This window comes from Macaca nemestrina, chromosome 5 (genome assembly GCF_043159975.1).
Source record: "Macaca nemestrina isolate mMacNem1 chromosome 5, mMacNem.hap1, whole genome shotgun sequence".
In the NCBI taxonomy this organism is placed as follows: Eukaryota; Metazoa; Chordata; class Mammalia; order Primates; family Cercopithecidae; genus Macaca; species Macaca nemestrina.
Genome location: NC_092129.1, coordinates 13,241,224 through 13,268,337, shown reverse-complemented (window position 1 = coordinate 13,268,337; position 27,114 = coordinate 13,241,224). Strand labels below are relative to the sequence as shown.

The following is a 27,114-nucleotide window of genomic DNA, read 5'->3' as shown; positions in this document are numbered from 1 at the left end:
TCCGGGCTCCGGGCTTTGCGCAGCGCCCGTCACTCAAGTGACGCGCGGCCCCGCCCCTGCACCAAGCTAGTTCGACGCGTACAAACAGATGATGTCATCGTCTCCACACGCGCGTGACCCCGGAGCTCTCCGCCGCGTCGCCATTCGCTGCGCGGCTTACTCGTCAAGGCACGCCGCGTGCTTACTGGCCGCGGCTACCAGTCTCCAGGCCCCAGACGCCCCTCTCCGCCCCCCGCCCCCGCCCCCCAGCAAATAATAAACAATCGAGTAAAATTCTAAGGAAGGAGAGAGAGGAGAGGGAAAAAGGGAGAGGGCGCGCTAGAAACCAATCCTTCGCGCGCTGGCGGTGGGAGGGCTCAAGGGGGGACGCGAGAAGACAGCGGACGGGAGGAAGGGAGCCGACCTGGGACCCTGCGGCCGCCGGCGACAAGGAGGCGTCGGGGACAAGGAGGCGTCGGGGGCGGAAAGTTGCAGCGCACTCGACTGGGTGCGCCTGGCGGGGTAGGGGGCACTAGGGCCTGGGGCGGCTGGGCTGGGGGCTCGTAGGCGGGACGCGACCAGCCGAGGGGGCGGGGACTGAGCGGCGCCGGCCGACACGTGCGGGAGGAGGGCGGGCGCGCGCGCCGCACACGCTGGGCCCGAGCGCGCGGCCTCGGTAGCCGCGCGCGCTTGTTTACCAGCGCACGTGGGTGTTATTTTTAAATGGAATGTGGCGCTGGCTGCGCTGCCGAGTGGCGGGCGCGTGGGGCCGCCCGCGCTGGCTGGGGGACGCGGCGGGGCCCGCGGCGCGGCCTCTCCGGGCGCTGCTCGCGAGACAGCCAGGCTGTCCTCGCTGCGCGCCGCTGGCGTAGCCGGCGGCCCGGGCCGGGGAATCTGAGAGTTTCGCGCGCTGCCCGAGCCGCGGCGGAAACGACGGTTTGCCGCCGCGGAACGCCGCCGTCTTTGCGCCCAGCTCGGCTCTCGCATTCACATTCAGGGAACAAAGCCTCCTGCTTGTGCTTCGCCCAGGAGGCCGCGCCAGTCCGCGGCCACGGTTTCTGGAGCAGATCTCACACGCGCACACACTCACTGGCACACATATTTTGGCCGCGAGAGGGACCCTCAGCACCCTACGTGCTCTGTGTCCTCGCTTCCTTGTACCGAATTCCCGCAGTCAACATGTGCCTGTCTCGTGGGCATGCGGCTGTGCCCACTAGAAATGCGCTTCTGCTATTTCGGGTTGCCCTTGGAAGGGGAAGTCTGGGGAAGGGGTCTCTGCTTACTGCGATTGCTCCTCACGAGGCACCTCTCCTCTCCTTGTAGGCCTGTCCCACTGAGAAGCCCCGAGTTTGCATTTGGTTTACAGCCTGGGAGTGTGGACTGTGATGTACGACCACAACTCGGCTTCAAGTGCCAGTGCTTGGGGTACAGGTTGGGTATGGTGGTATGGTGGTGGTTAAAAGCTGGTATTGAGCTTTGCACGAAGAACTGGGAGGCTAGATCACCCAGGGCCGCGCATCGTGATGCAGCATAAAATTCCAAGAATTTTCCGTTGCTGGTGTAAATACTTATAACACTGTAGAAGAAATCCACGCGTTTTCTTCTCTAAATTTAAGCAATCTTTTGTCATTACAGTGCAGACCTGCAAAAGTAGAAATAATGTGTTTACAGTGGCTGGGCTCTCAGCCATTAGATTTTCACTATAAACATGTTGAGTGTCCATTTACAGAACGCATATCCCAGGGGCATTCCAAAAGAGTGGAAGAGTCAAAGATTCAGTAGATTAACACAGCATTGTGAGCTTCACAGTGAGGAATGGGGGACGGGGGGCAGGCACGTGATAAAGCCATTTCCCTTGAAGAGCTTACTTGAGGGTATAAGACATGTTAAAAAGAAATATTGCAAGTTTAAAAATAGTAGAAGGCGGGGTGCAGTGGCTCACACCTGCAATCCCAGCACTTTGGGAGGCTGAGGCGGGAGGATGCCTTGAGCCCAGGAGTTCGAGACCAGCCTAGACAACGTGACGAAAACCGGGTGTCTACAAAAAATACAAGAAGTCCCAGCTATGGGAGGCCGAGGTGTAAGGATGGATCGCTTGATTCCAGGAGGTCCAGGCTGCAATGAGCCATGATTGTACCACTGCATTGCAGCATGGGTGACAGAGTGAGGCCTTGTCCTCCCTTCCCCACCACAAAGGAAAACAAAACAGCAACAACAAAAAAACAGTAGAAGACAAATTCAAGAGGTCATATGTAGAGTGTTGAGTAAGTTTCAAGTGAATTGAAGATCCAAAGCTTCATTTGGAAGTGACTGTAAACTTGCAACTTTGTAAATGTGCACCTTATACCCTTGTAATTCGTGCATATGGGCAAACCTTTGAAAACTCAGAGGTTGAATCTCAGAGATTGTTCTCTTTTAGCCACAAATTGCCTTGACCTTTGCCTTCCTCTAGTAGGCCTCCTTGTTCCTTCTCCATTTCTTCCTACCAGAAGTTATGGTTGTTAATTGAGAGGAAATGCCAGCATTCCCTTCAAGGCAGAATTTTTGGTCAAAACTTTTCCCACCTCTTATTGAACAATTTTATGCCCTATTTATTTCTATTAATAATTTAAGGTGGTGCTTGTTCACTCTATTTTGCAAATCCAGTCACTAGAGGGACAAAATTTAAGATGTTTACCTAAGTAAGCTGGGTAAAATCACCATTTCAAACACCTAGTTGTGAGGGGATTCGTGGTAGAGGCCAGGGCTCTCCCTCTGAGGGGGCACCACTCACTCAGCACCTGTATCCTAGCCTAGTTCTCCTTGCACCTAGGCCAGCTGGAGCCTCCATCTGACCCCAGAGCCCACATTCTAGGAACTGAGCCTACTGCTCTTCAGCAAGTGCACATTTTCCTCTTGGGTTGACTTCTGTGTCCATCTCAGTGAAGACAGGAAACCAGTAGGACGAGGTTCCTAACGAATATGTGACCCATCTGGTATAACTGCTCCCCAGTCTATGTCTGACACCCTCATTAGTCCCTTTCTCTGCTTACCCTCTCCTCAGCAAATTACTTTCATGCAGTGTGTCTTTATTCAATACTGTGTACCAAAGAGCTATGAGCTGAGGCTCGCCCCTTGGGGCATCATTCCAGACAGGTTTCATCACCATGCTCTCCACAAGTATCTGCAGCTCCTGTCCTCTCTCTTCCCCTTTCTTCCCTGGACATGACAAACCCTGGCAAAGCGTCCCCTAGGTTGTTACAATGACTGTCTGTGGTGCATTTGGAAGGTAAGTATGTATGCTTTCATCGTTAAAAAAAGCCGGAGTTCCACAAAAGAGTGAATATTTACCTGAAATGGAATTGGATAGAAGAGAAATTGGGAAGAATTCTCTGTTTTGGTAATAGGAGGTAATGATACTTGTCATTACCCAACCTTGAATTGTCAATAAGTTGCAGGTCCTGAACTAAGCACTTTATTTGCAGTGCTTAGACCTCACAAAGACCATGTGAGGTACATAAAATAGTGCTAAGTGGCATGGGGGGTTAAGAATTCAGGCTCTGAATTAAGTCTGATTCCTCATTTGCCAGCCATGTGACCTTCAGATGTTACTTAACCATGGAGCCTCAGGTCCTCATCCTTAAAATGAGAATACTTTCTAAGATTGTTGGAAGGATTGGGATAATTGAAATTATGAATCGAAAGCACTTAGTATTAGAGTACTAGGGAGTGCTTTAAAAATAGTCATGCCCAGGCTCCACCTTGGACCAACAGAATTAGAATTTGTGAGGGTAGGGTCGGCATTGATTGATTGATTGATTGTTGTTATTGTTGTTTTTAAATATTTGCCAGGTGAGTCTAAGGCAGTGAAGGTTAAGAACCCTGAGATAGAGGTCTTTCTACTGCACACGCCAGTGTTTGCCTTCAGCTCTGACCCTCTGGTTCCTGCTTAGAATGAGGACAGAGCCATTAACTGCCTACACACAGGGGGCAACTTCTATACACAAAACATCTTGGTTTATTTCTAGAACAACCTACCCCAGCAGGGACCATCCTTCTCTTTTTACCAGGATTTGCCTCAGGTCACACAGTGAGTGGCAGGCCTAGGATTCGAACTGATGATTCTGAATCCATGGCACATTCTCCTGCTCCTCAACACTGCACTGCCTCTCCAAAACGGGCCTGAAGAAAGGGGGCTTTATTTGAGCCTTTTGGCCTAGAGAAAAGGGCCTGGAACCAGATAAGCAAACATAACCTGAGACACTTCCCCGACCTGTCTAAAGCTAGTGGTTATCTCGCCAAATCTGCCCCAATAGGGTTAGTTTTTGGTTCTCTCCGGTATTTTTCAAATTTTTCCTCTCTTGAGGTCAGGAATTCAAGACAAGCCTGAGCAAGATAGCAAGACCCCCATCTCTAAAATCTTTTAAAAGTAGCTAGGTGTGGTGGCATGCACCTGTAGTCCCCTAGGTGCTTGGGAGGCCGAGGTGGGAGGATCACTTGAGCCCAGGAACTCAAGGCTGCAGTGAAATATGATTGTGCCACACTGCACTACAGCTTGGATGACAGAGAAAGACTCCATCTCTTAAAAAAAAAAAAAATTTATTAGTCTGTTGCCAACGTTTAAAAGGAAGAGATTTCACCTAAAATTTGGATTTCTAGTTCTTCTTGAGAAGAAGATATGGTAACACTGGCCCTATACCCACAGGGCAACAGTTAGCTGGTATGTGCTCTAGTTAGTTCACCTTTTCATCATCAGCCTCTGTCCACTGATCTCTGGGTGACTTAGCTACCCTGATTTGTATCTTCTACCTCCACAGTGGCATTGACCCACTCCAGTTCATGAGAGACGACTGTGCACATCCCTTGGTAGTTTGAAATGGACTATTATGGGAGTATTTACACAACAGAAATTGGCAAATACAAACCATCAAGGCTTGCTTGCTTTTTTTTTTCTTTCCTTTTCTTCTTTCGGAGGGCCAGTCTGCCAGCACACCACTGCCCCTACTCCAGTCAGCCACTGTCTTGCCTTCTGAGGAAGAAGATTTGTTCTGAATAGAAAGTAAAGGAAACAGAAGCACTGGAGAAACTGTACCTCGATTCTGCTTAGCAACTGATTATACATTATCTAACCTTGTTTTTAAAGTACTTCAATTTAACACAATGGAGCAAATAACCAGAACAAACTTCCTGATGAAAACTAAAGCTGGTTAAGATTTACAAATTTTTTTTTAATGTATTTTATTGAGCTGGCAAAAAAGCAAGAAACCCAGAGAGACCAAAAACAAAGTTAAGGTGGGAAGTGAGCACACTCCTAGAAAATCTGACAAACAACATTTGAACTTCTACTGTGACAGGTGTGCAGAGTCTGGGACACAGAAGATAAATCCTCAGTCTTGTCCAAGATCAGGAGAATAAGAAGACTCTACCCTCTAAAACCAGGAGTCCAAAGGGCCAAAGGAAAGGTGAATGTGAAATTAACCTGCTGTGCAGAAGAGGATCCCAGGAAAAATCGTCTGTCTTGATCAAAGTCCTGAATAAAGGAGTATAAAAAATTGTCTTCCTTGAGAATTCATAACTATGGTGTGGTCCATATGTAATATTATGTCCCAAATTCATGATACCATGGAATTATTTTAAAAACTTCATGAGCCCCAGTTTGTGGTGCTTTTAACAACTGGCAGAAGGAAAGACACGTCCTCTTGGAGGGCTATCTTGAACCTAGGCCCCAAAGAATTTCCATAATCATAATCAGAAAACACAAAACATATAATAAGCAAGGCTCCATGTAAGAGCAGACAAACAAAATATAAGGTCAGATACACAAAGGCTTGGGTATGAGAATAAGCTGACACAGAAAATAAGTGTATCTAATAGGTTTAAACAAATAAAAAGGAAGTTTGAAAATAGAAGAAAGGAACAAGAGTCTATAAAAAACAACTGAGTAGATTTGAAATCAAAATACTTGTTTTTTTCCCAACTAGATATTATGTCCTTGAAGACACAGGGATCAGGCTAAACACTTTATATGTTATCATTTGTCAATTGAAGGAAGTTAGAAACAAACTACTCAATTTTTCTTTGAAACCCAGCAGTAAGAATGAGAGTTGTGACTAAATTTTTAAAATGTAAATGTAAAAACTCCTGTTGGAAATTCCAATCAATCTCTTCTAGAGGAAAGGAAGACAAAGTAAGAATTAATGCAATGCTTCTGGCTGACTGGCCTCCAGCAAATGGCATTGAGCTTTGTAAGTGGTCCATCTACTCTGTTTCTCATCTTGCAAAAACTTGTGACGTGAGCATGTGTCCATGTCCACTTGTGAGAAAATCTATTTAAAATGTCAGCTGGGCGCGGTGGCTCACGCCTATAATCCCAGCACTCTGGGAGGCTGGGGCGGGAGGCTCACTTGAGGCCAGGAGTTCGAGACCAGCCTGGCCAACATGGTGAAACCTCATCTCTACTAAAAATCCAAAAAGTAGCAGGACTTGGTAGTGCATGCCTGTAATCCTAGCTACTCAGGAGGCTGAGGCAGGAGAATCACTTGAAACTGGGAGGCAGAGGGTGCAGTGAGCTGAGGTCATGCCACTGCACCCCAGCCTGGGCGACGGAGCAAGACTCTTAAAAATAAGTACATAAATAAATACAATGCCTAGTAATTGGAACTTTAAATACAAATTGCTTTAAAACATTGATGTGGGACGGGCACAGTGGCTAATGCCTGTCATCCCAGCACTTTCGGAGGCCCACGCGAGCGGATCATGAGGTCAGGAGTTCGAGACCAGCCTGGCCAGCATAGTGAAATCCCGTCTCTACTTAAAATAACAAAAATTAGCCGGACATGGTGGCAGACGCCTGTAGTCCCAGCTTCTTGGGAGGCTGAGGCAGGAGAATTGCTTGAACCCGGGAGGCGGAGAATGCAGTGAGCCAAGATTGCGCCACTGCACTCCAGCTTAGGCAACAGAGCGAGACTCCATCCCTGCCCCCCCCGCCAAAAAAAATTGATGTGATACTTCAAAGAAAGCAAGGCCATGTGGAACCATTCATTACTCTGCAGAATACATTGCATCTCCCTGGTTTGGCTCGGCATGTCCACTTATGTGTAAAGTTTCCTGGAATAACCTGGTACTAAAGCCCCCCAAAGGATGTGATTTGGGGCTCCAGGGACATTAAATCTGATTATTGTTCCTCCCACAGCCATATCTAGAAATGGAGTAAACCTGTGAAACTGGAAGACAGCAGAGGAAAAATAAAATGTTTGGGAAATTTTGCAATTCTGATGTAAACATCAGTCTAAAATTTTCAAGCTAGCAAGATATGAGGCCTGTGTGCACATGACAGCAAATGTTGGCATAAAAAACTGCTAAGTAAAGGAACTACCAGAAAGCTGACCAGAAGGAGGTTCCTTCAGGGTGGTGTACCCAGGAGGGCATGGAACCTCCAAGCCCCTTCCCCTATACCTTGCCCTCTATTTCTCTTCTTCTGTATCCTTTGTAATATTCTTTATAATAAACCTATAAACCTCTAGGTGAGGACACACGTAGAGTGCCCGGGGAAGGCAAAGGCTCCAGTGATGTAGAAAATACTGTAGGTCCTGATATTAGGACAGTGTAAATGACCCAGTAGGGAGTCAACAAGAACATCAACTAATAGCAGGGGCACAGAATGAAGCAAAGAAACAGAAATGGAGCTAACGACAATCCTCAGCCTTGCAAGGCCTCTCCTGCCCCTGTCAGAAGACAGCGGCGCCCGTGGAAGAGTGTGAGTATGGGAGAAAGGCAAGTCCCGTGGACAGATGGGGAACCCTTTGCTCTCATTTCTCCAGCTGTATTGGGTTCTGTTTACCTGTAGACAAAGAAAGAAAAAGTGAAAGAAAAGTACCAAGTCAAGCTACCACAGCCACTATACAGATAGTGTATTTGAGTCTGAATGCTACCCATTAGCGATGGTTAAACTGTCTCAGAAGAAAATTTTTCCTTTGTTGGAGGAAATTTTCTCTCAGTTCAGGTCCTGGTTGAGCCCTACTTAGTGGTCTCTCAGAGAAGGGGTCCTGATGGTGTTAGTGGGACAAGCTTGTGAGGCTTTGTCTTCCCACTCCAGGAGATGGTGTCCAAGTCATCTGGCCTGAGACCATTGGAGTTTTCACCAGAGAAATGGTTTTGGCTGGAGGTCAGATTCACTTTCCTCAGAGAGCAGCTCTGCTCCACTCCTTTCCCACTCCCTGGCATAGTTCACATTCCTTTAATATCCCATATCTGTGTCTCCTTAGGGGCTCCTTGTGCTCATTTCTGGAGAGACAGCTGAAGCCACCAAAATAGGTGACAAAATCACTAAGTGAGACATCTGTGAGGAGGAAGTCTCCAGGCCTTCAAACACAAGTTGTTTTATGAAAGCATAACATCTGAACCTCACACATTCACACAGTATCAAGAGTCCTTTTGCAACTTCACTTCTCAGATGTATAATCTGAAGGGTTTTTTTTTTACACTTAAAATGACTTTTATAAAATCTGTATTTTGGAAACAAATAATGAAGCCAAGTGAGTAATTCCATAAACAAACACAATCCCTGCGGTCTTACTTAGGGAACTTGACCAAATCTGGTCCCTTTGGGCCAGGCCTTCCTATTCTCTGTGGAAACTGAAACCCCTCTTGGAGTTTCTGGGGATATTGCCATCTGGTAAAAAGATGAGGTTTGAGCTTGGCCCTTTCTTTTCACTTGTACCATGAAAATATTAACGTCTTGTTGAAGAGGGAGTGGGTTGTCATGACAACCATGACCAGTAGGGTCCATGTGACCTATGTGGAGCCTGGGAACCAGAGAGGCTGTGGCCTGCACAGGCTCGCCTTTCTTCAGTGGATGGGCAGCAGAATAGGGCTACGGGAAATGTCAGTGGCCTCAGAAACCACTGTCAGCAGTCCCCCAGATCTGATAACTCTGGGTCAAGTAGCAAAATCAGGTTTCTTTACTTGCTAAATAATCAGATCTGAAGAAAACTGGCAGAAGAATTCCACGCGGCCCAGTCCAAAAGAGGCAGCCATCTTGACCCATTTCCCTCTTATAAACTCGATATTATAAAAAAATTATTGTCAAACTAATTGATCCCCAAGTGAACAATGAGAATTGCATTCCTTTCACAAAAGTATAAAAACTAGTTTGTCTATACATGTTTTCAGTTAGTCCCTCTCCACTTTTTCACAATTGTTGTACATTAATATTGGAATTAGACCAGGTCAAAATTCGTATGTCATGTTGCTTAATTTCTGCATTCAAGAAATATCAGAAGATGAAAATGTTAGATGGCTTGGAAAATTCTGTCTAGAACTCTTTAATATCCTACCTAGTGCTACTTCATTCTCTCATATGTAAAAAATGTTTATTAACCATGCATCTTTCAACTTATCCAAAATGAAACACATATTTTATTAAACACCTGTATTTTTTACTTGTCCCACATCTATGAGGATGGTACTTCTGTCTCCTTCTTCAGTACATACATTTTTTTTTCGCTTTTTATCAAGAAATATGCATATAGGCCTGGCTCAGTGGCTCATGCCTATAATCCCAGCACTTTGGGAGGCCGAGGTAGGTGGATCACTTGAGGTCAGGAGTTCAAGACCAACCTGGCCAACATGGTGACCCCTGTCTCTACTAAAAATACAAAAATTAGCTGGGCATGGTGATGGGCACCTGTAATCCCAGCTACCCAGGAGCCTGAGGTGGGAGAATTGCTTGAACCTGGGAGGCAGAGGTTGCAGTGAGCAGAGGTTGCGTCACCACACTCCAGCCTGGATGACAGAGCAAGACTCCATCTCAGAAAAAAAAAAAAGAGGAAAAGAAATATAACATACATATAGAAAACTGAAAAACATTTATGTTAACAGTACAGTTTAATGAATTATTATAAAGAGAACAACCAAGTGTAACTATCACCCAGATCAGGAAATAGAACATTACTAGTCCCCTATAAATCCCTGGAGTGCCCTTCCCCATCAAAACCATCCTCTCAACTCGGTGCAGTGGCTCACACCTGTAATCCCAGCACTTTGAGAGGCCAGGTTAGGAGTATCACTTAAGCCCAAGAGTTCAAGGTTGCAGTGAGCCGTGATGGTGCCACTGCACCAGCCTGGGCAACACAGCAAGACCCTGTTTCCAATTAAACAACAAACCCCTCTTCTCTCTCCCTAAAAGTAATGATTTTCCTAACTTTTGTGGTAATCATTTCTTTGCTTTTCTTTATAGCTTGCTGTGTTTGCATCCCTAAACACTGTAATCTCATTTTTTTCCTGTTTTTGATCTTCATATGAATGGGATCACACTGCATATGTTCTTTTGTGTCTTGCTGATGCTTCTCAATATTATGTTGTGAGATTCACCTATGTTGCTGTGTGTTGCTGTAGTTCATTCATTTTCATGGCCATATGATAGTTCATTATAGGAATAGTTTTCTATCTCTAATCTATAATAGTTACTTTGTCGATCTATTCTAATGTTGATGGCTAATTGGGTTATTTCCAGTTTAGGGCAATTGCAAACATTGTTGTTCTAAACATTCCTGGGCACATGTGCATGAGCTTACTATATGCTTTTATTTATTTATTTATTTTTAATTTTGTAGAGATGGAGCCTCAATATGTTGCCCAGGCTGGTCTCGAACTCCTGGCTCCAAGTGATCCTCATGCCTCAGTCTCTCAAAGTGCTGAGATTACAAGTGTGAGCCACCATGCCTGGCCCGAGTTTAGTATATACTTAATAGAACAATGCCTGGGTAATAGCCCTGTGCATCTTCCACATCACTCAAGGCCAGATTGTTCTCCAAAGTGGCTGTAGGGTTTATACTCTCCACAGCACCGTGTGAGTATCTACTTGGCCACATTGGAATTGTTGGACTGTTTAATTTTTGTGTTTTCTTCTTTTAGTGATGATGGATTTAAACAATTAGATTTAACAAAGATTTATTGCATACCTACTAAGAAGTAGTACCTATACTAGAATCTTCTGGATATATATATTTAATCATCATAAAAACCATAATATAAAGGATTATAAAATCACCCCTATAAAGGAGATAATTTTCTCCCCGTTATATAAATAAGGAGATTGAAGCCTGGCCACAGGCCTGAGATTTCCCAGCTGAGGTGCTGGCAGAGCTGAGATGTGAACCCAGGCCTGGCTGACTGTAAAGACCGCACTCTCCCCACGCTGCTACAGTCTCCATCCCTGCACCCCGCTTCCCCTCATTCTCACCTGGAAGACAGCTGGCCAGGTTGGAGGCAAGTTGCTGCTGGCCCACATGAGCCCCTCACTGGGGACCAGGCCCTGGCTCTGGCCTCACAGACGCTCTGCTTTAACTAACGAAGTTTACCATCCAAGGAAACGTTGCAGGAGGGTCATGCTGCACTAGCCCAGTAGAATCACAATTCTTCTGTTAGAAATGATTTTTCTTAGATACTCCTTTAACTGTTTTTTGTTGCTTGTTTGTTTGTTTGTTTTTTGAGATGGAGTCTTGCTCTGTAGCCCAGGCTGGAGGGCAGTGGCATGATCTTGGCTCACTATACCCTCCACCTCCTGAGTTCAAGCGATTTTCCTGCCTCAGCCTCCCAAGTAGCTAGAATTACAGGTGTGCGCCACCACGCTGGCTAATTTTTTGTATTTTTAATAGAGACGGGGTTTTGCCATATTGGCCAGGCTGGTCTCGAACTCCTGACCTCAGGTGACCTGCTTGCCTCAGCCTCCCAAAGTGCTGGGATTACAGGCGTAAGCCACCGCGCCCAGCCACCTTTAACTGTTTATTCTGTTTTGTTGAATGATGAGAAGCCCACTTCCTTCTCTCACAGCCTCAGCCTCATTTACTTCTATAAGTCCTTTTGCAGTGGGATCTTTCCTCTCTTACTCTGAGCTACTAGAGGGTAAAGTCTGTCTCCTAGTCCCTTTTCAGAAAAGCACATGTTGAAGGCCCAGGTTGCCCAGGTTGCCCAGGTCAGGAATCAATGTGGAAGAAAGGGCACAGGAACCAGGAGATGTGGCTGCTTTACCCTGCTTCATCCTTGGCTCACCCAACACATTTGACCTTCCTGAGTTTCAATTTCCTCTTTTATAAATGAAAGTGCTGAACTAGAGAATCTCAGACACACTTTCTAGCGCTTCTGTGACTATGTTAATGGATTTCTTCAACAAGCATTTACCCAGCACCTTCTGTATGCACCAGTTTACAAGCAACACTTATGGCCCGTATCACTGACAGGTAACATTCCACAAAGCTGTTGTGTTTTCCCTTGTTTATGTGTTTGTGGATGTTCACTGCTTCTTCATGGTTTAGCTATTTCTGACCTTTGAACTTAGCTGATTTTTTAGCAAGGGCTGTTTTCTCACTAGACTGGAAGCTTATTGGGGCCAGGCATTGTGTCTAACTGGTCTTTGTATACTCAGCACATAGCAGGCACTCAATAAATGTAGAATGAAGGAAGGGAGGGAGGGAGGAAGGAAGGTTTAATCCTTGGACTCTTCCCATATCTATTATATCACTGGGCACAAGAAACAGTTGGTAGTTAAGCCACAGTCCCTGACCACAGAGGGTGCCATTGGTAGCAGGCTCTGACCTTTTACCAAATCAGCAAATCATCAGAGCTATAGAAAATCAGATTATTTTTATCGAAGCTTTTTGCAGGTACCTAATGTAATCATGGCCCTGATAAAGGATGCCAAGTGCTCCTGAGTGCGAAAGAGGAGAGAAAAATACTATAATTAGGTTATTGGACTCATTTGACTTCTAATCATAGAAAATCTACTGCTCTGGGAGATCCTCATTTCTGCTGAATTGGCATTGCCATAAGGCAACTGGTTCTTGTTAGTTTTTGTCAGAGTGTTTCAGAGATGTTCTTTGGGAAGATCTCATTTTCTTCACCTGCATCCAGCTGTGGGTCCAAACTTCCTGGTGATCTGTGATTTATTATAATCTGCCCCAATTAGCTTTTTCCTTCCTATAGTTACCACTTTACCCCTCACTTGAGCATAAGATATAAAATTTTTCTTGTGTTCTTCTGTGCTTAGCCAGGGTACCTTCTAGCACTCACATGGCAACCCTTGCCCTCCCAAAAAGCAGCCTTGGACTTCTAGAGCTCTTTCTGGAGGGCAGCGGGTGGGAAACAAACTGCCCTCACCCACAACCAAAATCTGATTCACTGGCTGGGCTTGGAGGATCAGGTCACTGATTAATTTTTTTCTTTACCATTTCCCTCTAAGGTATCCAAGATAAGAGGACTAATTTCTAGGTAGAGAAGCGAAATCTGTTTTTCAAAGTGCTGGAATTACCCTGTAATAGAGCCCAGTCGATGGCTTCAGGCTAAGTTCCTATCTCACAAGGCTTGCATCTCTCTAGCCAGCTGGGCCTTGGAGAGGTTCTGAAGGAAGACCTCAGCCACGGAACCACTCACAGCCACCTGCTCCTCTCCTGTTTGAGGTTCTGGGGTCCTGAGATGGCATCTGACCACAGGTGGTCTGGCCTTTACCCTGATGTGGTGTGGGGGTGCAGAGGGGTGAACTGTCCTCAGCTCTCTACGTAGCAGGCTATGCAAATGTCAGGAGTCCTAAGGTAAAGTAAGAATGGGCCCATCATCTTGCTTTTGTCGGGTCTGGCTCCCCTAGCGTAGGGGGTTGGGGGCTCATTGCAGCAGCTGCTGGCCTATCAGGCTGCCGTTTTTATTATGGTAACTGCCTCCCATTTCTTCCCCTCCCCTCTCCTCAGTAGTCCTCAGTTATTTAACAGTGAACACTTCCAGAGGGACCCTGAGGGGAAGGCATTCTGTCAAGTGCCAGGTCCCTGTCTGCCCCGCGCAGTGCTAATGTCAAGGCTGTGAAGCTAAGCCCTATATAGGCCCATTCTTTAAAAACTAGATGGTGGCGTTCTTCAGGAAGGGATGTGTCTTAGCCTTTTTGCCTTCTGGGTTTCCTGGAGCTGTTACAACAGCTCTGCCAGTGGCCTCCAAACATTGCCTGAGATTGAGAAACTGTACCTCATGCAACCATGTGCTACTATTTTTGAATGGTATTTATATGCCTTATAAATATTTATCATTAGAATTTTTCTCAATCAATGGGTAATAGTAATCATGGGAGAGGCCTTGAAGCCATCTGACATTAAAAAGGGCTATCTTGTGCACGAAAGTTGGGCAAAACTAGCAATGGCTCTTTTTTTTTTCCTGACTGCTGATTAGCCTATGCCCATACCCCTGGCTTCCTTTTCTTTGGGGATGAGGCTAAGGAAAAAATGCCAGCACTTTTGCATCAGCAAGGAAATTCTGCCCTAATAAAGAATGGGCTTAATGTCTTTGTGGTTCTGCTTTCCTTGACCTATAACTGTTGTCACAGGAAAGATTCCTATTGGGGAAAAATATCCCTTTTAAAAAGGAGATGAGCTATATAATAAAGCTTAATATTTATTCTGAGTTTGATAACCACCATCATCACCCTATTCTAATCTTGCATAGTTTAAAAAAATTGAATAGTTACTGAAAAGGGATTCACCTTAGGGATGAGACGCAAGGTTGGAGCATCTTTCTCCTGAAGGGATGATGTTTCAGAACAATCTTGGAAGGTGAAACTGGGTCTTGTCCAGGAAGGCCTCAGTGCTACCATTGTTTTGCCTTAGTGAACCCTGCAATTAACTAGGGTGGATTGGTCCACTCTGCAACCTGAGCCACATGTTATCCTAATACTCTTAATACCCCTGGTTACTGTCGTACTTGCTAGAATCATCTGCAGATGCTGTTTGACATCTCTCCACAGGGGTCCCTGTGGATCATCATTAATCCCCTTGCTGTGGGATCCCCACTCCTGCTGCTGCCAGCTGCCGTTGTTCCCTGGATCCTTGCAAAATGGCCAGTGTCAGGGTACCCCTGTGTGCATTCAGCCACATGGCGGGGGCCAGCAAGTTGTGCGGCGAGCCAGCAGCTGGGCTGTGCGTTGGACTGTAGCCTTCTTCAGGCTTCCGGTATACTTCTAGAATGTGCCTCCACCAGTGCCTCCCTTGTTGCAAAGTTGTTTTGTACCAATGACATGCCTTCACTTTCATTCTGTTCCTTAGGTTCCTCTCCTTTGAACCACCAAACTTTCTCCAAGTGCCCATTCCAGGAAACATTGCCATTGAAGAAGGGCTTGCTTTCAGGTCAGGCTTTCTGGTTTTCCCAAAAGCCGGTCTGAGGCTGTCCCTGACTGCACCTGGAGAACCAGGTCCCTTGACTCCCATTTGAGGCCTGAGCACTCCGCCGCCTGCTCCAAGGGCTTTCATCATAGTAACTGTAGCATCTCCTACCATTTTTTAATTATTATCATTCTTACCTCCTATCTGCCATGTGTGAGACATTTGGAGGGACAGTATGGGAACAGAAAGACCTTTGGTGAAGTCTTAAGAATTTCCCGATTAAAATGAAAACATACATTGACCCCAGTTACATTGCTCATCTCACAGCTTAGTATGCCAAGAAATAACCATGATATGTGTAAAACAGGATGAAGTAACCCACTGGAAGGAGAAAGAAGCCAAAACTGGTCAACCCGCCGGCCTGACACAGCGCCCACGTGGCATGCCTCTAGTACAGTGAGGCACCTCTCAGCCTGTGGACTCCACCTTTTCTTAGTGGAGACACTCAGACATCCTCAGAAAAGGGTGGAATTCAACATGAAGGATGAGGAGGAAACATCTCTAACTTCCACACATGATATACTTACCAAGTCTATTCAGGCCAGAATGAATGCTTCCACATCATCTCTGCTAAGGCACAGGCATCACTCTCATTTGCAGGTGGGAGAGTGAGGCTGGAGGGTCAGGCTTGGTTAGAGCAAGGCTGAAATCTCACCTACAGCTCCTGGCTCCAAATCTGCCCCTCCCAGAACCATTCTTACCAAGAAAATCTCCTTCTCCATTGCCTCTGGTACCTGTCATGGGGCAACTTTTTCTGGTGAGTGTAACTCAGTGGGTGTCATTGTCTTACTTAGCTAGAGAATGACATCAGGATTGGAAGCATGTTTAGAAATCACCCCAAGGTTCACAGCCCCCACAGTACCAGGGCATTTCGTGTGTTTCTTGTGGGGGGTGGTGGTCAGACACACATGGTGCACTGATGCCATTCTTCCTAGAAAAACATCTGTCATCTGTGGCACCCAGGGCACTTTACTCATTTTCTCTCTCAGCGGCCTGATCACAGTGAGGCAGGTCACAACCAGAACCCCTATTTTGCAGATGCAGAAAGAAAAGGCAGAGGGAAGGAGAAGCAGAAACACAGTGTCCCTTCCTACGGGTACCTTCACTATCAGACTACACAGCATCTACTTGCTTTGGCCAGCACCTGGTATTGCTTTACAGGGAGTTCTGCAAAAACAAAAAACTGTGTCTGTACATAATCCCTTAACCAGAAAAGCAAGCTGGCCAGGTGCTGGCAGGTTGTGGTTTCTTTAAGGTGGAGCAGAAGGGCTTTGCCTGAATTTCCTGATCTCCTCCTGCCATCTGGTGGCTGTGAGCTGAGCATACATGCACATTTCAATCTTCATTTCCTGTGCTCCTTACTTCAAACTCCCATGCTCCGTGATCTTCTGAGGTGTGATGAGGGAAGGAGGAATGGGAGAAAGGTGAAGATAAAGGGAGAGGAGAAAGAGGAGGAAAAGGAGGAGAGAAAATGTAAAAGGCATGTACCTGTAGCTTTCATTGTATGTTCTTCCTTAGGTCCTCTCACCCTTCATTCGGCTACAGAGAACCTTCAGCGTATGGTGGAGACAAGACATTCGGTTCCATTGACATTTTGTGGAGTGCCTGCTGGGTGTTGGACACTACGCTAAGGGTTGGTCTGCAAAATGGGTACTTAAAAGATCCACTGCTCTAGAGTACTTTATCAACATTCATTTTAGAAGGTATTTTATTATTCTGAGAAGCAAGGTACCGTTTCAACACACAGCAGTCTTTCACAGGGCACTGTTTCATATTGATAAAGTCCAATTAATCAGTTTTTCCTTGTATGGGTTGTGTTTTAAATGTCAAGTCTAAGAACTCTTCGCCTAGTCATGGATCCTGAATATATTCTTCTATTTTTTTCCTGAACAATTACACTTTACATTTAAGTCTGTGATTGATTTTAAGTTAAATTTTGTATGAGATATGAGTTCCAGGTAGAGATTTGTTTGCTTTTTGTTGATAGCTGTGTTTATCCAGTTGTCCCAGCACCACTTGTTGAAAAGCCTATCCTTCTATTGAATAGCTTTTACACCTTTCTAAAAATCAGTTGGACATATCTGTGTAGGTCTGTTTTTCAGTTGTCTATTCTGTTCCATTAATCTCTGTGACCATCCCTTCACCAAAACCACAGTCTCGATTACTATAGTTATGAGTCTCAAAATTGGGTAGAGTGATTACTTTTACTTTATTTTTATTTTCCAATAGTTTTACCTTTTTCAGTTTTGTTTGCTTTTCTATATAATTTTAATTTTTCTTTTAAGATGGCATCTTGCTCTGTTACTCAAGCTGGAGTACAGCTTCATGATTATAGCTCAGTGCAGTCTCAAACACTCAGGCTCAGTGATTCTCCTCCCTCAGCCTCCTGAGGAGCTGGGACTGCAGGCATGTGCCAACATGGTAGGCTAAGTTTTAAAAAAAAATTTTGTAGAGATGGGGGTCTTACGAAGTTGCCCAAGCTGGTCTCAAACTCCTGGCTTCAAATGATTCTCCCACCTTGGCCTCCCGACTATGTTAATTTTAGAATAATCTTGTCTAGATATATAAACAATCTTGCTGGGATTTTGATAGGAATTGCATTAATCTTATATATCAATTTTGGAATTGTCATCTCTGCTATGTTGAGTCTTCTATTCTATTTTTTACGTTATTTTATTTTATTTTTTGAGGCAAGGACTTGTTCTGTTGCCCAGGCTGGAGTGCAGTGGCACAATCACCGCTCACTGCAGCCTTGACCTCCCAGGCTCAAGGAATCCTCCTACCTCAGCCTCCAGAGCAGCTGGGAATACAGGCACATGCCACCATGCCCAGCTAATTTAAAATATATATATTTTTTGTAGAGATGGAGGTCTCTGTATGTTGTCCAGGCTGGTCTTGAACTCCTGGGCTCGAGTGATCCTCCAGCCTCAGCCTCCCAAAGTACTGAGATTATAGGATTACCGCTGCCCAGCCAAGTCTTCTAATCTATAAATATGGCATGTCTTTCCATTCATTTAGACCTTTCATCATTAGTATTTTGTAGTTTTCAGCATACAAATCATGTACATGTTTTGTTAGATTTGGACCAAAGTACTTTTTCTTTTTCTTTTTTTGGCAATTGTAAATGGTATCATATTTTTAATTTTAGTATCCATGTATTCATTGCCAATATATAGAAACACACTTGACTTTTATATGTCTATCTTGTATCCTATGACTTTGCTGAACTTGTTTATTAGTTTTAGAAACTTTTTGTATATTTTTTTTCAATTTCCTACATAGACAATCATAGCACTTGCAAATAGGGATAGGTTTTTTATCTTCCTTCCTTCCTTCCTTCCTTCCTTCCTTCCTTCCTTCCTTCCTTCCTTCCTTCCTTTCTGATCTGTTTGCATTTTCTTGCCTTATTGTACAAGCTAGAACTTCAACTCTACTATACTGTATAAGACTTAAGAGAATAGACATCCTTGCCTTAGTCTGGGTCTTAGATTGGACCAGCCCTGCATCCCGAAATACACTGTTCTTGATTATAGTGTATAATTCTTTTTATATATTGCTGAATTATATTTGCTAATATTTTGCTGAGGATTTTTGTATCTACACTAATGAGGGATATTGATCTTTGGATTTATTTTTTCATACTGTCTCTGGTTTGTGTATCATAATGAATTGTATCATAAAATGTTTGTGTATCATAAAATGAATTGAGAAGTGTTACCTCTGAAAGAGACTGCGATTTTCTGAAAGACATTGAGTAGAACTTGGTGTTACTTCTTTTTTGAACATTTGATAGAATTCTCTGGGGAGATCACCTGGGATTGGAGACTTCTTTTTTTGGAAGGTTTTTAGTTAGTAATTTAATTTCCTTAATAGTTATAGGGCTATTCAGATTATCTATTTCCTATTTGGTGTGTTTCAGTGGTTTGTGCTTTTCAAGGAATAAATCCATTTCATTTAAGTTGTGAAATTTATGTGTGTACAGTTCAGTCTTTTTTTATTATCCTTTTGTGTGCAGATGTGGGAGCTTTAAAATAAATAATACCTAATATAATTTTTGGCCACAAATCACATCATGATGCAACATTTTGAGATGCCTATATATTCTTTTTCTAGCAGCAGTCACAGATGTTGTAAGGGCATTTCTTTCTCTTGTTAAAAAACATCACCTGACCAGGCATGGTGGCTCATGCCTATAATCCCAGCACTTTGGGAGGCTGAGGTGGGTGGATCACTTGAGGTCACGAGTTCAAGACCAGCCTGATCAACATGAAGAAACTCCATCTCTACTAAAAATACAAAGTTAGCTGGGCGTTGTGGCGCATGCCTGTAATCTCAGCTACTCGGGAGGCTGAGGCAGAAGAATCACTTGAACCCGGAAGGCAGAGGTTGCAGTGAGCCGAGATCTGCCACTGCACTCCAGCCTGGGCGACAAGAGCACAAGTCTGTCTCAAAAATAAATAAATAAATAAATAAATAAATAAATAAATAAATAAAATCACCCATATCTTGAAAGTACTAATTTTAAAAATACTTATAGTAGCATACTAGTGAACCACTTCCTATAGGAAAGGTCAGCAAATTTAGGACAATCAAGGTTTTTAAAAATTGTTTTTCAAAGAAAGTGCATAATTCATCTTTAAGTCCAACAATTCATTTATACACTGTCATGAGCAATCCAAAAACCTTTATGTGGTACAAAAGATTGTCATGGCCACCCCTACCCCCACCATTTCATTTACAAAATAATGTAAAGATTCTGCTATAAAGATCTTGTGACTTCTGTAAAAGTTAATGGGAAAGAAAAAAGTTTAAAAAAATTTCTTAAAGTCCTGTCTTTATAAAATTAGTCATGTCCATAACATCCTGTAGCACGTAAACTGTAGTGTGAGGTGACTCACTGCAGGTGAGTGCACAAGTAAGGATGCCATCCTCGAGGCCTCAGCATTACGAATGCCACGTCTCCTTGGGGATGAAAGATGTTAGACCATGGCTGGCTCACAATGGACAGAGAGGTGCTAAGGACCATCCAGATGGCAAAAATGGTAAAACAATTTTTATTTCTAATTTTTCAGATCACTAATACAACAAAATAGAATTTCTTATGCTTTCTTCCTGCTGGGTCCCCGTGGCCGTCAAGTGCTCTGTGGTGTGCCCCTCCTGCCTCAGTCTGGCGACCACGGCCCCACACTGGTACTGTAAGCGTGCTAGCCTTGCCTGCCTGCCCGCCCCCACCACCAGAGATTTCTAAGCTTCTTAAGAGCAACAGCTGTGCCTTGTCCTTCTCATCCCTCCCAAGCACCTAACCCAGGGTGAGCAAAGCTCAGCTGCTCCATGACACTGGCTTCAGGAACTGGCTGTGAACAGCCAATAAGCCCTATAATTTGCAGATGTCCACGCGGACCCAGCGTAGGTGGGACACAGTGAAGAATAAAGCCCAGATCCCATTCCTGAGGCTGCCTGAGGTACTGGGATGAGAGGTGTTTGCAAGACATGCCATACAGTCCAGGGTAGAGAGAAGCAAGAGCTGCTGGAGAAATACTCGCAGAGTGCTGTGGGAGACTGCAGCAAAGACGCTTCCTGCTGGTTCATGCTGCCTAGCACTGAGAAAGGCTTCCTGGAGGAGGTGGCATTCTGCTCAGTGGTATAGGCTTTTGTACTATGGCAGCAAGAGGAAAAGGACTAAGAAAAGGTGATGAGGTGAAGCTTTGGAGATGCCATCAAAGAGGAGCACCCATCGGGGAAAAGTACAGAGGGAGGAGGAAGGGCAAAGACCTCACCAGGTCGCTCTCAAGGACAAACAAAAATCCATAGGTGGTGGCCTGGGATGTGACAGTAGCACTCGCTACAGTATTCCAGATACATTGGGTTTTTGATAATACTTTTTACCCAGCTGGGGAAAAAGGCCATTAGTTGCCAACTCACAGATTTTCTTACTCTTCCTCCCATACCCCAAACACAACCCTGCCTTTCGGCCCTTGCGCTAGCTTCCCTCTGACTAAAATGCTCTGCCCCGAGGGTCACCCAGCTGGGCCCCATGCCCTGCAGGGCTCCACACAGAAGCTATCTCCTCAGAGGCCTTCTCTGACCATCTGATCGCAGGGCGCCCCGGGCACTCTCCAGCCCAGCACCCTTCTGCATTTTTGTCTCAGTCCTAAACACACCATGATGTTGTCTCATTTATTTTTATGGTGATTTGTTTACTATCTGCCTCCCCCACTCCACCCACCACCTCCACACTAGACTATAAGGGTCAGGGCTGCTGTGATCACTGACCTTAAAAACGGAGTGAGTAGCTTCACCCTGGTCCTCTTAAAGTACTTTGTTATAAAGGCTAGTTTGATGAAATGGCCTCACTTGAGAGGACCTCAAAACCACTTAATGGAAAAAGAGAGAGGGGGAGTGAGACAGAAATATAAAAGAGTGGGATTGCTCCAATGAAACTTGATGTGTGAGGTTACCAGGCAGTTTTAGTTTAATGCCTATTTCAATCTACTTTGCCTCATTTCTTTAGCTTCAGTTAAAAAAAAAAAAAAAAAAAAAAAACTTACTGTGCTTCATGTACCTCTCAAAGCTGCCTTAAATTGTCAGAGAACAGTGATCAAACTAATAAATATATTTTTAAAACTTTGGGGATATAACATCAATTATTTGATTTCTCAAACAATTTTATTAGGCCAGACTTGGTGGCTCATGCCTGTCATCCCAGCACTTTGGGAGGCCAAGGCTGGAGGACCACTTGAGCCCAGGAGTTTGAGACCAACCTGGGCAACATAGGAAGACCTGTCTCTACAAAATTAAAAAAAAAAAAAAAGTAGCCAGCCAGGTGCCACCCTGTAATCCCAGCATTTTGGGAGGCTGAGGCAGGTGGATCACCTCAGGTCAGGAGTTTGAAACCAGCCTGCCTAACATGGTGAAACCCCGTCTCTACTAAATACAAAAAATTAGCCAGGTGTGGTGGTGCATGCCTGTAATCTGAGCTAATTGCGAGGCTGAGACAGGAGAATCGTTTGTACCTGGAAGGCGGAGGTTGCAGTGAGCCTAGATGGCACCATTGCACTCCAGCTTGGGCAACAAGAGCAAAACTCCGTCTCAAAAAAAAAAAAAAAAAAAATTAGCCGGACATGGTGGTGTGTGCCTGTAGTCCCAGCTGCTTGAGAGGCTGAGGTGGGAGGATCACTTGAGCCCAGGAGGTTGGACTTGAGCTTGCAACGAGTCATGATCGTGCCACTGTACTCCAGCCTGGGTGACAGAGTAAGACACCCAAAAAAAAACCAAAAAAACAACAAAAAAAAAACCTTCTTTAGGAAAGTTAAATGTTACTCAATGTTGAGTCCTTGTTTCCTAATCTTAGCTAATCATTAGGTTCACTGATGACACTTATTTTAAAAATACAGTTTTTTGGGTCTCTCCAAAGAAGATCCAAGTTCAATAAGTTTGGCATGGGGCTGAATAGTCTGTATCAGCTTCCCAGGTGGTTCTGATGGCTCACTAGGTTTGGGGAACAATGTAGTAAGTCATCCTTAATTATCATCCAGCAAACAGTATCAATGGCAAACTCAACTTGCTTGAGAGCTCAGTAGTGTGAGGAAAATAGTCTTAAAGAAGTGAACGCTTTTGCCGAGAATGTGCTGAGTATAATGTTCTGACATGTAATATAATGACATATTTGGTCAGATTCTCCTAATAAATGATCATGTCCAGCATGCCGGCACCTTAGGGCGCCCTCTTCAGGAGCCTCTTGGGTGGCTGAGGACCCTCAGTCCTCCCTACCTGATAGGAGGGTCGTACCGGTCACCCTCACTACTTCCAACCGCAGTGACTCAGCCCTTGGAAAAACCAACACCCTGACTTTGTTAATCTTCCAGAGAGCAGGTGAGCACCAAGCCCCTGCAAGAGGCTGCCACACACACACGAGGAGGTACCAGAGTTCAGGCGTCTGAACTTGTGGTCATGGGCCCCTGGAGAATCTATGCAAAATCTCAGTGGATATTTGTGTAGAACTTGGTTAGAGTGGAGATTTCTGAGCATTCATCCTCAGCTTCTTGGTGGAGCCCATGACAACAAAAGGTTAGGGCCTCAGCTTAGAGAATGAGACTAGCTTAGAGAATGAGACTGGTGGTTCACGTCACCAAGCTGCAGATTACCCTCGGCCCTTTGCAGTCTGTCTCACAGGTGAAGGTTTGCACTGGGAGGAGGACCCAAAGCGCACCCTCCATTCGGCTTCATGTAGGCAGAGGGAGCAGAAGGCACACATGCAAACATGAAGGGCCGTGAGTGCTGCGCAGAGAAGACAGAAGGTGGAGGCCGAGCTACCCCAGGCCAGGGTCCAAGAATGGGAATGGAGGAGTGACATCTGGCCATCATCCATGCCTCTGAGCCCCTGGGCAGGTTCCTCAGGGCTGCCTCTACTCATCTTCCAGATGGAACTGAAATGCCAGCCCGAAGAATGGGAGACCTGTGACCCAGCATCTCTCTCAGAACAGGAAGGGAGTTTGAGGACAATCATAGATAACAATTGCTGGCTAATGAATGTCTGCGCGGTGCTGGGCGCTATGAGTAATGATCTCGGATGCCCACAGCACCCGGCAAGGTTGGTATTCTTTCCCCCATTTTACAAATGGGGAGATGAAGGTTGAGCAACTTTGGCTAACACGCCAGGTCACACAGCAGGCATTTAACCCAGGTCTGACTCCAGACGAAGCTGGACGAGTGAGGAAGCCAAGCTCCATACTAACGGCTTTGCCCATCATGGAGCTGAGAACCTAGCCAGCCTCTCTTGATCCCATTCCGGACCCTTCTGCCACACATGGAGCTTGGAAAGAATGAACTAACACAGAAAGGAGGTTTGGCTCTGCAGAGGATGTAAATGGGGGCTGAGGTAAACAGCAGGCTGAGGACACCCTCCCCACCCCCACCCCCTGGGGCATAAATTCTAGCCTTGAGGCAGAGTTGAAGGGGACCAAAACTCAGTGGCACAAACTGGGGACAAACCAGAGCCTTGGAGGAGAAAGCCTTCCCCAAACCAAGAGTCAAGGTGGGTCTAGAGAGCACACATAGGCTGCAGATCCAGGTCAGCCTGAATAAGGACGGTGCCCTGGGTCACAGCAGGAAGAGGGACCTGCCCTTAGCTGTCATCAGGTTGCTCTGGGGCCCTCTGACTTATGCTATGACAAGAGCTCTGAGTGCCAATATTCTGCCCGCTCCTTCTCCATCTCCATGAGGGAGTCCCCTCCCAACCACCACAGCAGGTCCTCTCTTCCTTCTTCTTTCTTTCTCTCTTTTTCTTTCTTCTTTCTTTCTTTCTCTCTCTCTTTCTTCTCTTTCTTTCCTTCCTTCCTTCCTTCCTTCCTTCCTTCCTTCCTTCCTTCCTTCCTTCCTTCCTTCCTTCCTTCCTTCCTTCCCTTCCCTCCCCTCCCTCCCTCCCTCCCTCCCTCCCTCCCTCCCTCCCTTCCTTCCTTCCTTCCTCTCTCTCTTCTTTCTTCCTTTTCCTTTCTTTCATTGATAAAGAGTTTCGCTCTGTCACCCAGGCTGGAGTGCAGTGGTGCGATCTCAGCTCACTGCAACTTCTGCCTCCCAGGCTCAAGCGATTCTCCTGCCTCAGCCTCCTGAGTAGCTGGGATTATAGGAGTGCACCACCATGCCCGGCTAATTTTTGTATTTTTTGTAAAGATGGGGTTTTACCATGTTGCCCAGGCTGGACTCTTGAGCTCAGGTGATCCGCCTGCCTTGGCCTCCCCAAGTGCTGGGATTACAGGCTTGAGCTATCACACCTGGCCCCTTCTGTTCCTTATTCCCCACGTGTAACTATGGGCTACAAAGTGGTGATTGTAAGGTGGGAGTTTAGCTCATCCATACATCATACATATTTTGCCCCAAACTTAAAGTTGCTTTGTCATGGTTTGAGCATTATTTTTGTGCTGTTCAGTTTAATTATGTCAGTACCACAAAAGCATAAGCAATTATTTTTAATTCTACAAACTCGATAATCAAGTTGCTCTAATCAATAGAAATCAACTGATACTTCTTTAGCAATTGAATTTAATATTCTGCCTTTTCAGAGTTTGGTTAAAATATGATAGGTTATTAGTGCAAAATGAGGGACACATTTTGATGATAGCAGCAGTTTTTACACTGTGCACCCTGAATTTTGGGTTCTAAAGGGGAATTGTTACGTCTTGAAGGACCAAATTATGTCTAATTTCTCTCTGAACATTCAGAAGAATAACACTCATTATAACTCCCTCTTCTGAATTGCCAGAGCACTTTGTAATTTCTCGTTGTATGGATGACACTTGGCCCTGCACTGGTGCTCTCTCTCAACCCTTTTCATCTCCTGGAGACTAGCGATGGGTTTTGTCATTCTGCATCTCTCCTCCCGAGCACAGTGTTTGTCCCTCGGTCCGTTCTATGCCTTTTACTACATTTCCTGGCTGACTTGAGTGCCCTGGTCTTCCCAGAATACCTGGGCGAGGCTCTTCCTTGACACTTACCACATTATGTCTATGTGTTGTCCCTAAAAGATCACAAGCCTGTCATGGTGAGGGAGTTTGTCTCATTATTCTCAGTGTGCCCAGCTCCTGGCACAGAGTAGACAGCAAGTAAATGATGAATGAATGAATGACTGGTGAATATCTGTACACTTTTTTTTTGACAGAGTCTCACTCCATCACCCAGATTGGAGTGCAGTGACGCGATCTCAGCTCACTGCAGCCTTCACCTCCTGGGTTCAAGCAATTCTCGTGCCTCAGCCTCCTGAGTAGCTGAGATTACAGATGGTGTGCCACCATGCCCAGCTAATTTTTGTATTTTGAGACAGGGTTTTACCATGTCGGCGAGGCTGGTCTTGAACTCCTGGCCTCAAGTGATCCACCCGCCTCGGCCTCCCAAATTGCTGGGATTACAGGCATGAGCCACCGTGCCCAGCCCTGTACACTATTTTTTTTTTTTTTTTTTTTTGAGACGGAGTCTCACGCTGTTGCCCAGGCTGGAGTGCAGTGGCGCAATCTCGGCTCACTGCAAGCTCCACCTCCCGGGTTCCCGCCATTCTCCTGCCTCAGCCTCCTGAGTAGCTGGGACTACAGGCGCCCGCCACTGCGCCCGGCTAATTTTTTGTATTTTTAGTAGAGACGGGGTTTCACTGTGGTCTCGATTTTTTAATAGCTTGATTCACATACCATAAAATCCAACCAGGTAAGGCACACAGTTCAGCGATTTTTAGTGTAGTCACAGAGTTTTGCGATCACCACTACAATCTAATTTCAGATGTTTTCATTATCCCTAAAAGAAATCTTGTACCCATTAGCAATTATTCCTCATTCCTGCCCTCACCCCCAGGCCCTACTCTTTATCGCTACAGATTTGCCTACTTGACATATCACACACATGGAGCCATATATATGTGGGCCCATCATGATTGGCTTCTTTCACTTAGAATAATATTTTCAAGGTCCATCCTTGTAGCAGCACGTATCAGGACTTCATTTTCATTGCTGGATACTACTACTTTATATGTAATGCCACATCATGTTTATCCATTCACCAGGTAGTGGACATTTGGGTTTTCACTTTGGGGCTAATATAATAATCTTTTGCAAACATTCATGCACAAGTTTTTGTGCGGATATATATTTTTATTTCTCTTAGGTATCTAGGAATAGAATTGCTAGATGCTTAATATTTTGAGGAGCTGCCAAACTGTTTCCCAAAGCTACACCATTTTACATTTTCATCAGCAGCGTATGAGGGTTCCAATTTCTTCACATCCTTGCCAGCCTTTTTTATTCTCCATCTCTTTGATTCTAACCATCCTAGTAGTGTAAAGTGGTGTCTCACAGTGATTTTGATTTGCATTTCCCTAATGAGTCATGATACTGAGCATCTTTTCGTGTGCTTACGGGCCATCTGTATACACCGTTTGATCAAATTATATATCATCAGAGCTTCACAGAAATAAAGGTCTTAG

The 27,114-nt window shown here is 45.2% G+C and overlaps 1 protein-coding gene and 1 long non-coding RNA gene across 10 annotated transcripts in view; one reads left to right on the top strand and one right to left on the bottom strand.

Moving 5' to 3' along the window:
- Positions 1-230: 230 nt before the first annotated feature.
- LOC105492098 (uncharacterized) lies at positions 231-16,802 on the top strand. 2 transcript variants are annotated; one of them, XR_011623287.1, is made up of 4 exons: positions 231-487; positions 1,303-1,404; positions 5,313-15,909; positions 16,671-16,802. It is a non-coding gene; the product is annotated as an uncharacterized lncRNA (long non-coding RNA). The 2 variants fall into 2 exon arrangements; XR_011623288.1 differs by lacking the exon at positions 16,671-16,802 and having other exon boundaries at positions 242-501; positions 5,313-5,512.
- AFG1L (AFG1 like ATPase) overlaps positions 1,412-27,114 on the bottom strand; it is a 256,149-nt gene continuing 230,446 nt past the window's right edge. For 3 of the 8 annotated variants that reach the window (XM_071096256.1, XM_071096260.1, XM_011758876.3), the window contains one exon: positions 16,670-16,760. The gene's annotated coding sequence lies outside the window, so the exon portion shown is untranslated. Of the gene's footprint in view, positions 1,622-7,712; positions 7,799-16,669; positions 16,761-27,114 lie in introns of those variants that run through there. The other 5 variants (XM_071096257.1, XM_011758875.3, XM_071096258.1 and 2 more) reach the window with 3 other exon arrangements.